A 12,782-nucleotide genomic window follows, 5' to 3' on the forward strand; every position below is an offset into this window, starting at 1 on the left:
ACTATTTTTCTATGTCCTGCTGTATGTTGTGCGAGATGCTTTTATACATGTTCCATTTATTTTTGTCTTGTTGAACATTGTAATTATTTTTTGATGAATCAGGTTTTTGTCTGTTGTTCCTCGTTCAAGTGAATAAGTTACATTAAAGTGATCTCCTTTAAACACAAGAAAATAGTTACTTATCGTTAAAACACTAATTTATCTAGATGTTATGAGCCCATATACACGAAAGTAGAAAGTTGAATACATAACTATTCATCAGCTATTGTAAAGGAGCGCACAACAAACAGATCAATGACACATTTCATGTCAGCAGATAGTAGAAAGTAGCTTCATCTGGCAAGTTAGTTGAAATGAATGAAAGTCGTCAAACTATTTTGTTGATTATTAGTCAAAGGACAGTCAGATAAGTCAGTTACTTGTTTTATATTCACAGATAGTAAATTCGTGTGTTATCAATGGGTTTTATTAAGTCACAATTGAAACTTTTGTCAGAGAAACATTAAAGACATGTGTATTATGTCTCTTGGTGATTTAAACTAGACAAACATTAAAGTAAAAAAATTGTATTCAGAAGCAACCTGACAAGAAGTTAAACTAGCAGGAGGAGGAATTGAACGAAATGTAAAGTCTTGGACTGAGAAAGATCATGAGACATAAATTTTTATAGGTCTTAATATCAGCAGCAATATAGCAAGGAAAACAGCAAATTGCAAGTCTGCTAGTCAAAAGGTTAAACAGCATTAGAAATTATATATGGCAAGAAATCATATTCAGCAATTAACGGTTTGCAAAGAAATGTCTTTAGTTACAAATATGATACTAGTAAGGCAGCTATTGAGAGATGTTTGCAGATTCAAGAATATGTGCAAGGTATAGTGGCATAAGTTGAAGCTGTGAAAGAGCGCTGGATAATGTCGCGAATTCTCGGAATGTTATTGCTGCAACATCATCATTTCTGTTCTGCATGGGATAATGTATCGACATCTGAAAAAAATCTCGACACATTATTTGATCGTTTACATCAGGGCGAAGACAGATTAAATGAGAGAGAACAGTCAAACATATTACAAAATGCTTCCATCTCAAAACAAATTAAAGTATTTGTCAAAGTAAGTACCAGGAAAAGTCCACTATTGAGTGTTTCATATGTAGCAAAAACAGGCATGTAAAGAAACAATGCAGAAATAAACCATGTGCCAAATATTTAGCATATATTAGAGACAATTATTCATGCAACAATTGCAAACAAAACTGTCGAATCTAACACTAGATAGAAATGACACAAGTGAAAAACCTGACAGCAAAGAATCAAAAGGTTTCAAATGAAAAGCACTATTCACTTTTGAATTATCTGTTGCCAATATAAATGGCAAAAATTTGCTATCTGATCGAGAAAACACTTGCTACCGAGATTATGGCGCCACACAACACATGTCATTTAGAAAGGACTGTTTAACAAAGTATGTAAAATTAAATAAATTTATGAAAGTACTGATTGGCAATGCTGCTGCTTTAGAATGAATTGGACTGCGAGATATTGATTTGCAGGCTTGTGGTAGAGAACAGTGATATGACATACTTCTGGAGTATATTTTATATGTACTGAATAGAAACAATAATTTATTTTCTGATACTCAACTCGTAGACATGGCCTATGATTAGAATGCAAATTCAGGCATCTCAGTTTTCAAAAGTATTGAAAATATGGGTGCTGTAGTAACATGCAGATGCAAGCGAAAGCTGTATAAAATGTTGTTTCACAGAAAAGCATATAAATGCTTGAGAGCAATCTCAATCAAAATGTAACATGAAACTTTAGCACTTCAAAATGTTACACATGTTGGAGATGTATTTAAAAGAATTGGCATTAATTATATTGATGACAGTATGTTTTTTGTATCTATTTAATACACCATCACAAATCTCATCCAATAAATACAAAGATCGCAGAAAATATCCTGGATGCAATTCATGTTGACTTTTGTAAACTGAATCTCTTGCCATTAGGAGGAGCAACATATTTTCTGTTGTTTAAAGATCATTCTTCCAGTGTCTGAACTGTTTATTTTCTGAAACGAAAGATCATGCTGTTACCAAATTAGAAACTGTCATGAAAATGGTAGAAAATCAGTTTGAGAAGAAAGTAAAACATTCAAAGTTTGACAATGGGACTGCAATTAAGAATGCTCTCATTAAAAAGCTTCTAGATGAACATGAAATGTTTCACATCAGGACCAATACGCATACACCTAAACAAAACGGGGGAATTGAAGGAGAAATGTATGTTGTTGTCGAGGCTGCACGATATGCAATACATGCATGAAAGCTGAATGAAAATCTGTGGGACAAAGCAATAAATTATTCAGTTTTTACTTTAAATGAAACTGGAAGAAGGTCAGTAAACGTAAAAGTTCTACTGACTTTTGGTTTGGGCGAAAAATAGATCTCACAACTTTGAGAAGTTCTTGTGTGACTGCTATATGATGATTGAGCATTAAAAACGAAGAGAGACTGCAAAGAAGGCAAAGATAGGAATCGTCATTGGATAGGATTTGGACTCGCCCTACTACAGAAGGTACCTACTTTATGAAAAGGAAGTTGTAACCCTTGATAATGTCCTATTTGACGAAAGAATATAAAATAAAGTTTAAGCTATTGTAGTAAAGACTTTCACAAGACAAACGAAGAATGAAATTGAGCACCGATATCCAGGATACAAGAAAAAAAAACAGTTATCTAGTAATTCACTGGGCGAAGTCTGAAAGAGTGCTGTGCCTCATCTGATTACATCACACAAAGTAGAGTCTCGTCCCCATAATTACATTACCGACAAAATCATAGACAGCATATCAGATTTACAGACCATGAAATGGCTTCACAGTTTCTATTTTTGGGAATATGGTTTATATCGCGTCTTCTTTACTGCCACGCGTCGTCTACGGCTATGAGTTCAGATACCTGTGAATCTTCGTAAACTTCCTCTGTTTCTACTCCGTTTGCAATCAGTTTTGACATCGAACGATATTTCGTCTGGTCGTGGTGTTCGTCTTTTCTAGAGCGACACCACTTGCGCGGCGTCACACTCTTTACTTACGAGAGGCGTTCATTAAGTAATGCTACATTTTTTTATGAGAGTAGGTTGATTTCATTCAGGATTCTAATACACTACATTATTCCCCATTCTTCTGACTACAAACCCTTATTACTCAACATGCGATGGCCTTACTAACAAAGCCAGTATCTCTGCATTATAGCACTCTGCTGGCCGACGTCGGAGCCAATGTCTTGGTGCATAAGTAACCTCCCCATCATCCACGTACTGCTTCCTGTGGAGCGCTTCCTTCATTGGGCCAAACAGATGGAAGCTGGACTGTAGGGTGGGCGAGGAAAAACAGTTCAATAACGTTTCGTGAGTTCCTCTTGGGTGTGCAGAATTGTGTGAGGCCTTGCATTGTCACAGAGAAGTAGAATTTCTGGGCATGTTTGTGTCTACAAATACTCTGAAGACGTTTCTTCAATTTCTTGAGGGTAGCACAATACCCAGCAGGCACACACCTTTCAAGAACCTAACTGTTGGACGAGTAAGTCAGCACTAATAACAGGGATGTACATTTCAGCAGTGAAGCGTTTGATTATGATCCGTCGATCACCTCCAGTTAGCGCCTGCAGGTTCCAAGACTGCAGGATTCACACCAGTGTGCAGTTGGCACGTTGTACCACCTTGTTACCGTGATAACAGAATCTCGCCCAACGACTCACGGTGCTTTTGGTCCATAGACTTTCTGCGAACGCTTCTAAATGTCTAGAATGTTCTGGTTTTCCAACAGAAGAAAGTCAGTGACAGCTCTGTGCTTGGAACGCGCCTCCATTAGACACTCTGAAAGACGAAAACTGCCACAAATCAGTGCATGATGAATACAAATCCGTAATAAAACTGAAAATTTGAAGACTTGTAGAACTTCCAAAGAGTGTAAAACCTTTAACTTGCCGCTGGGTACTGCATGAAAAGCAGGACGTACATTATAAAGCCAGACTAGTTGCAAGAGATTTTGAGATTTTGTGCAACTGGAAAGACCAGACAACTCAGAAACCTTAGTCGTGTAGCATGTTACAAATCAATTATACTGCTTCTCAGTTTTGTGGCTGCAAATAAAAGGAAAGTAACAACTTCTGATGTAAACACAGAATTTCTATGCATTGATCTGCAAGAGGAAATCTATATGAACCAATCTGATGTATTCAGCGATGATACAAATAAAAGTTTTTAAGCTGTAGAGGGTTTTATATGACCTCAAATAAGCTCAAACAACTGGAATGAGAAATTCTCAAATTATCTGATGGCATTAGGATTTGTTAACACTGATCATAATCCTTGCATCTATATAATGAATACAGAAGCATAATTATAGCCTTTTTTGTTAATGATGCGATACTTATTGGAAGAAGGACAGACATAATTGCTGACTTTTTTAAATTGCTGAATCAGAAGTGTGAAATAACATTTGATAAAATATTTCGAAATTAAATGTCATATCTTGAGAAATTAAAATAGGTTTACAGTTTATGTATGCAAAGAATATCTTAAAACAGCTTAAGTTTGATGACTTAAGTCCAGCAGCTACAACTATGGAGCGTGTGTGGAATGATGGTAAATGAAAAAAAAATATTATCAGTGATATGCCACTAGAAATGATTGAGCCTATAGAGGAGCTGTTATGAGCATACTGTACCTTCCAACAATATCTCAGCCAGATATTAATTTTGCTTTAGATTACTAAAGCATGTTTAGTAATGAACCACTGGTTACTCACTGGAAAATGGAGAGACATATTTTTCAGTATCTGAATGGAAATATACAGTTTGGTATATTTTTTAAGGAGGCTCAACACCAGTTGCACTCCCTTATTCTGATTATGGAAGTGATATTTCAACTAAATGCTCCACCAGTGAAGTTCTCATGATGTGAAGAGGGCCCATTGTCTGGTATGCTCAAAGTAACATCTTGTGACAACTTCAACTGTGCTGAGATACCATCTGTTGGATCGACGAAACATGTTGGATACTACGCATTAGACAAGAACTTGGAATTTCAGGTTTGAATGAACAGACAGAACTGTGTATCGACAATGAATCTGCCATGCATATGTTGAAGAATACCTATGAAGAAAAATAACAAGAAGCTAGAAACATGTTAACATTCCATGGAAGACCATTCAACAAAATATGGGTTGACAATAAATCTGGATCATGCGGAAAATTCAAGTCAACTTGCTGACATACTGACAAAACACAGACTTGTAAAGTGTCTGAATGCTTGCAAGGTGCTTTTGTGTATGTTCCATGTGCTTTTCAAAGAATGCTGTACATAATAATTACTATTTGCTCAATAAGTTGTTTTTTGTTTCTTATTCAAGCACATTGCAATTGAATGTTACACTGAAGTGTACCCCTTTAAACATAACAAAACAGTTAAAACAATAATTTATCTTGAATATATTTTTGTAACATCATGGAAACGGCAGTGCAAAGAACAAACATAAACATCTGGCGCACTCACATTACGAATATTGAAAAAAAAAGAAGCCATCAGAAACGCTCAATACAACAAACTCAGTCTTGTTAACACTCCCAGTCCTGTTTTATTGCGTTTGTTTTTGAGATCATAAACAGAACTTTTCCATTCGATACGAATTTGTGCCTCGTTGAAGGTTTCATAAACACATCTACCAACTGTTTATCAGTACAAAGAAACAATCTTCAGTCGCATTATTTTCAACATGTTCAAATATGCAACATATTTAATGTATGTGTTTGGTATATAGTTCAAGTCACCTATATTGAAATTCTGAATTAGATTACTTATGTTTATTTGTAATCTTATGTTTATTTGTATTCCTCCCCCCATGAACCATGGACCTTGCCGTTGGTGGGGAGGCTTGCGTGCCTCAGCGATACAGATGGCCGTACCGTAGGTGCAACCACAACGGAGGGGGTATCTGTTGAGAGGCCAGACAAACGTGTGGTTCCTGAAGAGGGGCAGCAGCCTTTTCAGTAGTTGCAGGGGCAACAGCCTGGATGATTGACTGATCTGGCCTTGCAACATTGACCAAAACGGCCTTGCTGTGCTGGTACTGCGAACGGCTGAAAGCAAGGGGAAACTACAGCCGTAATTTTTCCCGAGCACATGCAGCTTTACTGTATGATTAAATGATGATGGCATCCTCTTGGGTAAAATATTCCGGAGGTAAAATAGTCCCCCATTCGGATCTCCGGGCGGGGACTACTCAGGAGGATGTCGTTATCAGGAGAAAGAAAATTGGCGTTCTACGGATCGGAGCGTGGAATGTCAGATCCCTTAATCGGGCAGGTAGGTTAGAAAATTTAAAAAGGGAAATGGATAGGTTAAAGTTAGATATAGTGGGAATTAGTGAAGTTCGGTGGCAGGAGGAACAAGACTTCTGGTCAGGTGACTACAGGGTTATAAACACAAAATCAAATAGGGGTAATGCAGGAGTAGGTTTAATAATGAATAGGAAAATAGGATTGCGGGTAAGCTACTACAAACAGCATAGTGAACGCATTATTGTGGCCAAGATAGATACGAAGCCCACACCTACTACAGTAGTACAAGTTTATATGCCAACTAGCTCTGCAGAGGATGAAGAAATTGAAGAAATGTACGATGAAATAAAAGAAATCATTCAGATAGTGAAGGGAGACGAAAATTTAATAGTAATGGGTGACTGGAATTCGAGTGTAGGAAAAGGGAGAGAAGGAAACATAGTAGGTGAATATGGATTGGGGTTAAGAAATGAAAGAGGAAGCCGCCTAGTAGAATTTTGCACAGAGCACAACTTAATCATAGCTAACACTTGGTTTAAGAATCATGAAAGAAGGTTGTATACGTGGAAGAACCCTGGAGATACTAAAAGGTATCAGATAGATTATATAATGGTAAGACAGAGATTTAGGAACCAGGTTTTAAGTTGTAAGACATTTCCAGGGGCAGATGTGAACTCTGACCACAATCTATTGGTTATGACCTGTAGAGTAAAACTGAAGAAACTGCAAAAATGTGGGAAATTAAGGAGATGGGACCTGGATAAACTGAAAGAACCAGAGGTTGTACAGAGTTTCAGGGAGAGCATAAGGGAACAATTGACAGGAATGGGGGAAAGAAATACAGTAGAAGAAGAATGGGTAGCTCTGAGGGATGTAGTAGTGAAGGCAGCAGAGGATAAAGTAGGTACAAAGACGAGGGCTGCTAGAAATCCTTGGGTAACAGAAGAAATACTGAATTTAATTGATGAAAGGAGAAAATATAAAAATGCAGTAAATGAAGCAGGCAAAAAGGAATACAAACGTCTCAAAAATGAGATCGACAGGAAGTGCAAAATGGCTAAACAGGGATGGCTAGAGGACAAATGTAAGGATGTAGAAGCTTATCTCACTAGGGGTAAGATAGATACTGCCTACAGGAAAATTAAAGAGATCTTTGGAGAGAAGAGAACCACGTGTATGAATATCAAGAGCTCAGATGGCAGCCCAGTTCTAAGCAAAGAAGGGAAGGCAGAAAGGTGGAAGGAGTATATAGAAGGTTTATACAAGGGCGATGTACTTGAGGACAATATTATGGAAATTGAAGAGGATGTAGATGAAGACGAAATGGGAGATACGATACTGCGTGAAGAGTTTGACAGAGCACTGAAAGACCTGAGTCGAAACAAGGCCCCCGGAGTAGACAACATTCCATTAGAACTACTTACGGCCTTGGGAGAGCCAGTCATGACAAAACTCTACCAGCTGGTGAGCAAGATGTATGAGACAGGCCAAATACCCTCAGACTTCAAGAAGAATATAATAATTCCAATCCCAAAGAAAGCAGGTGCTGACAGATGTGAAAATTACCGAACTATCAGTTTAATAAGCCACGGCTGCAAAATACTAACGCGAATTCTTTACAGACGAATGGAAAAACTGGTAGATGCAGACCTCGGGGAGGATCAGTTTGGATTCCGTCGAAATGTTGGAACACGTGAGGCAATACTGACCTTACGACTTATCTTAGAAGAAAGATTAAGAAAAGGCAAACCTACGTTTCTAGCATTTGTAGACTTAGAGAAAGCTTTTGATAATGTTGACTGGAATACCCTCTTTCAAATTCTGAAGGTGGCAGGGGTAAAATACAGGGAGCGAAAGGCTATTTACAATTTGTACAGAAATCAGATGGCAGTTATAAGAGTCGAGGGGCATGAAAGGGAAGCAGTGGTTGGGAAAGGAGTGAGACAGGGTTGTAGCCTCTCCCCGATGTTATTCAATCTGTATATTGAGCAAGCAGTAAAGGAAACAAAAGAAAAATTTGGAGTAGGTATTAAAATTCATGGAGACGAAGTAAAAACTTTGAGGTTCGCCGATGACATTGTAATTCTGTCAGAGACGGCAAAGGACTTGGAAGAGCAGTTGAACGGAATGGACAGTGTCTTGAAAGGAGGATATAAGATGAACATTAACAAAAGCAAAACGAGGATAATGGAATGTAGTCAAATTAAATCGGGTGATGCTGAGGGAATTAGATTAGGAAATGAGACACTTAAAGTAGTAAAGGAGTTTTGCTATTTAGGAAGTAAAATAACTGATGATGGTCGAAGTAGAGAGGATATAAAATGTAGACTGGCAATGGCAAGGAAAGCGTTTCTGAAGAAGAGAAATTTGTTAACATCGAATATAGATTTATGTATCAGGAAGTCGTTTCTGAAAGTATTTGTTTGGAGTGTAGCCATGTATGGAAGTGAAACATGGACGATAACTAGTTTGGACAAGAAGAGAATAGAAGCTTTCGAAATGTGGTGCTACAGAAGAATACTAAAGATAAGGTGGATAGATCACGTAACTAATGAGGAGGTATTGAATAGGATTGGGGAGAAGGGAAATTTGTGGCACAACTTGACTAGAAGAAGGGATCGGTTGGTAGGACATGTTTTGAGGCACCAAGGGATCACAAATTTAGCATTGGAGGGCAGCGTGGAGGGTAAAAATCGTAGAGGGAGACCGAGAGATGAGTACACTAAGCAGATTCAGAAGGATGTAGGTTGCAGTAGGTACTGGGAGATGAAGCAGCTTGCACAGGATAGAGTAGCATGGAGAGCTGCATCAAACCAGTCTCAGGACTGAAGACAACAACAACAACAACATGTTTATTTGCTTATCTATGGGGATTTCTTTTGCAAAATGGATGTGTTCAATTTTCAACCCACAGAAGTAATTTCCATTGCTTACATTAATTTCAAATGTTAATCTCATCGTTATCAAAATGTTTTCCAATATTTTTGCAGACTTAACAAACAAGCAAGCCATCATCCACATAAAATTCCAGGTCGATGTCAGTGTCATCTGTTGAAGCATGCAGTATGCATTTGTCTGCATTTAGTTTCTCAATGACAAAAACATTGTCAAAAACTGTATAAATTTTTGATTTCAACAGCATTTTGATTTTTTTGAATCGACATAGACTCTTTTCCATTTTGGTGATAAGAATCTCAGTAAATTAGCTTACTATGCCTACTTTCATTCACTGCTTCCATATGGTATCATATTCTGGGGTAATTCATCGTTGAGTAGAAAAGTATTCATTGCTCAAAAACATGTAATCAGAATAATTGCTGGAGCCCACCCATGGTCATCCTGCAGACATCTATTTAAGGATCTAGGGATCCTCACAGTAACCTCACAGTATATACACTCCTGGAAATTGAAATAAGAACACCGTGAATTCATTGTCCCAGGAAGGGGAAACTTTATTGACACATTCCTGGGGTCAGATACATCACATGATCACACTGACAGAACCACAGGCACATAGACACAGGCAACAGAGCATGCACGATGTCGGCACTAGTACAGTGTATATCCACCTTTCGCAGCAATGCAGGCTGCTATTCTCCCATGGAGACGATCGTAGAGATGCTGGATGTAGTCCTGTGGAACGGCTTGCCATGCCATTTCCACCTGGCGCCTCAGTTGGACCAGCGTTCGTGCTGGACATGCAGACCGCGTGAGACGACGCTTCATCCAGTCCCAAACATGCTCAATGGGGGACAGATCCGGAGATCTTGCTGGCCAGAGTAGTTGACTTACACCTTCTAGAGCACGTTGGGTGGCACGGGGTACACGCGGACGTGCATTGTCCTGTTGGAACATCAAGTTCCCTTGCCGGTCTAGGAATGGTAGAACGATGGGTTCGATGACGGTATGGATGTACCGTGCACTATTCAGTGTCCCCTCGACGATCACCAGAGGCGTACGGCCAGTGTAGGAGATCGCTCCCCACACCATGATGCCGGGTGTTGGCCCTGTGTGCCTCGGTGGTATGCAGTCCTGATTGTGGCGCTCACCTGCACGGCGCCAAACACGCATACGACCATCATTGGCACCAAGGCAGAAGCGACTCTCATCGCTGAAGACGACACGTCTCCATTCGTCCCTCCATTCACGCCTGTCGCGACACCACTGGAGGCGGGCTGCACGATGTTGGGACGTATTTCCTTGGCTGATTCTGGCGGAAGTCGAGCTGCAACCTGCAAGGTTCGGTCAAGGTTCCTTGACAAACCATCTCTGTAGGTTCCATGCAAGACTGTCATCAATTTGAGTGGCATGGTGTTGAGTGATGGTGCGGTCTCGGTTTTCCAGAAAGGTCTCAACTTCGCTCCCAACCCCAAGTTCACACCGGTCGCAGAAATTGTTAGTGCTGTTGAACAGGTTGCAGCTCGACTTCCGCCAGAATCAGCCGAGGAAATACGTCTTGAAACTTGTCGTGCGTTGACGAAATCCAAGCCTATGAAGTCAAATATTAGCAGTAAAGAGAAGGCGGCCATTCGTGATCTGAGGGAACGCTCTGAAATTGTTGTCTTACCGGCTGACAAAGGCAATGCTACAGTTGTTGTCTCCCATAAGGACTACACTGATAAGATGCAGAGCCTGCTAAATGACGATTCCTACCGGAAGATCAGCGTTGACCCTACAAAGAAGGTGTAGAACAAGACGAGGGTTCTTCTCAAGGACGCAGATTTACCAGAGGGTGACGCTAAGAAATTGTTACCCCAAGGTCCGGTACCGCCTAGACTATATGGACTCCCGAAGGTTCACACAGAGGGGGTACCATTACGCCCCATTGTCAGCAACATCAGGGCACCTATATATTTGTTGGCCAAATACCTGATGGGAATATTAAGTCCTTATGTGGGTAAATACCCTCATCACATCCGTAATTCCGTGGATTTTGTTAAACGCCTTGATATCTTCAGGTTGGATGAGTCAGATATCATGGTGAGATTTGACGTCATTTCCTTGTTTACGAGGGTACCGCTGCGAGAGTCTCTAGAGTTGATTGGTCAGAGGTTTGATGAGAAGACCACTGAACTTTTTAGGCATGTCTTGACTTCCACGTATTTTCTTTTTAATGGAGAATACTACGAACAAACGGAAGGAGTCGCCATGGGTAGCCCACTCTCACCGGTGGTAGCGAATTTGTACATGGAGAACTTCGAGGAGGAAGCCCTGTCCTCATCCGAATGGAAACCTACTTGCTTTTTCCGTTACGTGGACGACACGTTCGTCATCTGGCCACATGGTATGGATAAACTCATTGACTTCCTTACACATCTAAACTCCATACACCCCAACATCAAATTCACTATGGAGACTGAAACGGAGGGTAAATTACCTTTCCTTGACGTCTTGGTCAGGAAAAGGGCTGACGGCACCCTAGGTCATGGGGTGTATCGAAAGACAACACACACTGATCTGTATTTGCACGCAGACAGCTGCCACCACCCTTCACAGAGGAATGGGGTACTTAAAACTCTTGTACATAGGGCGCGCACTATCTCTGACACAGAGAGTCTACCCCAGGAATTGGAACATCTGAGAACTGTATTTCGAAAAAATGGGTACTCAGAGTGGCAGATCCAACGTGCTCTCCGCCCAACCACTGCATCACAACCTGTTGAGATGGATGAAGTCACGAGGGAGGAGGTACGCACTACATTTATTCCATACACAGGCGCACTCTCGGGGAAAATCGCCCGCATTCTGAAGAAACACCGGGTCGGAACTGTGTTTTGTCCTCCAAATAAAACTCGTGCACTGGTTGGAAGCGCCAAAGATGACCTCGATTTGAGGAAGGCCAGTGTGTACCAGATTCCGTGTCAATGTGGCAAGTCGTATATTGGTCAGACGATGCGTACCGTCTAGGATCGATGCTGTGAACACCAGAGGTACACCCGACTGATGTATCCGAGCAAGTCGGCGGTCGCTGAACATCGTTTGTCGGAAAATCACGCTATGGAGTATGACCGCACGAGGATTCTGGTGCAGACGTCGAGATACTGGGACAGCGTTGTTACAGAGGCCATCGAAATTCGCACCAATGACGACCTCATAAACTGTGACTGTGGCTATAATCTTAGCAAGGCTTGGGAACCAGCGATTGGGTTAATCAAGAGTAAATCGAGTAAACGCATAGTTGTGACGATCACGGCGGACAGAGCCATCACACCGACGTCATCTCAGACGCCGTCGCAATCTGTTCCACCGCGCTACCGTGGCTCGGGGCGCGGACGGCGGAGGGAGCGCGCCGCGGGCGGAGGGTATTTAAATCGGCCGCCGCCGCGACCGAACCCTGTTCCCCCTGAGCAGCCATAGCGTACGGATCTCCGTGCCGGCGCGTTCACAGGAGCTCAGTCCGTCAGTTCACCTGATGATGGCGACATGTTGGATCGCCG

Source organism: Schistocerca gregaria, chromosome 6 (assembly GCF_023897955.1).
Source record: "Schistocerca gregaria isolate iqSchGreg1 chromosome 6, iqSchGreg1.2, whole genome shotgun sequence".
Lineage (NCBI taxonomy): Eukaryota > Metazoa > Arthropoda > Insecta > Orthoptera > Acrididae > Schistocerca > Schistocerca gregaria.